Source organism: Orycteropus afer, unplaced genomic scaffold, assembly GCF_000298275.1.
Source record: "Orycteropus afer afer isolate SDZICR_OR568_19922 unplaced genomic scaffold, OryAfe1.0 scaffold00111, whole genome shotgun sequence".
NCBI classification, from domain to species: domain Eukaryota; kingdom Metazoa; phylum Chordata; class Mammalia; order Tubulidentata; family Orycteropodidae; genus Orycteropus; species Orycteropus afer.
The window spans coordinates 9213505-9214605 of NW_006921698.1; positions in this window are offsets into that span (position 1 = coordinate 9213505).

A 1101-nucleotide genomic window follows, 5' to 3' on the forward strand; every position below is an offset into this window, starting at 1 on the left:
CCACTCCTGCTCTCTTACAGTTGCCATTTGCTTGATATATCTTTTTCCAACCTTTGATTTTTAGTCTATTTTTGTCTTTATCTGTAAGGTATGTATCTTGTGGGCAGCATATTGATGGGTTTTCTTTTCTTATCCAATCCAAGTTCTGTGACTACACAGTCTTTTCCCTCTTTTTGTTTGTAGTTGTCCTCACTTGCCAATTGCTGTCTCTGGTTCCCTGTTTACAGTCTTGTAAGCTCATTCTACTTTGGATATGTCCATAGCTATGGTTTCTGAGTTGTCATCTTGTGTGTTAATGGTCGGTTGTTATTTGCTATTTTTGGTTCTCTGTTCAAAGGACTCCCTTTAGTGTCTCTTGTAAGGTTGGTGTGGTTTTAACAAATTTCCTTAGTCTCTGCATATCCGGAAATCTCCTAATTTCACCATCATATTTGATGGACAATTTTGCCGGATATATAATTCTTAGTTGAAAATTTTTCTCTTTCAGGGTGTTATATATACCATCCCATTGCCTTCTTGCTTGCATGATTTCTGCTGAGAAATTAGAGCTTATTCTTACTGGCTGTCCTTTGTAGGTAACTTTGTTTTTCTGTGCTCCTTTCAAGATTCTGTCTTTGTCTTTGGTTTTGATGGGTTTGATGATGATATGTCTTGGTGATTTTCTTTTGAGGTCTATCTTGTTTGTGGTTCATTGGACTTCCTGAGTGGATATATTCTCATCTTTTATCATATCAGGGAAGTTCTCCTCCAGCAAATTATGGACAATTTTCTCAGTGGTTTTGTTTTTCTCTTCCTCTTCTGGAATTCCAATGACACATAGGTTATTCCTTTTGATGGTATCTCACATGAGCCTTAGGCTTTCTTCATTTTGTTTTGATTTTTTTTCTGATTGATCCCTTTCCAAAGAACTATTCAGGTATTTTTCTTCTCTCTCATTAATTCTGTCTTCCATTGCATCAGTTCTACTCCTTTGCCCTTCCAATGTGTTATCTATTTCTGACAGTTTAGTATGAATCTTCTGGATTTCTGTCTGTAGATTTAGAATCATTTCTAATTTTTCATTTATTTTATCATTTTGTTCTTGTATTTTCTTCCAAAATT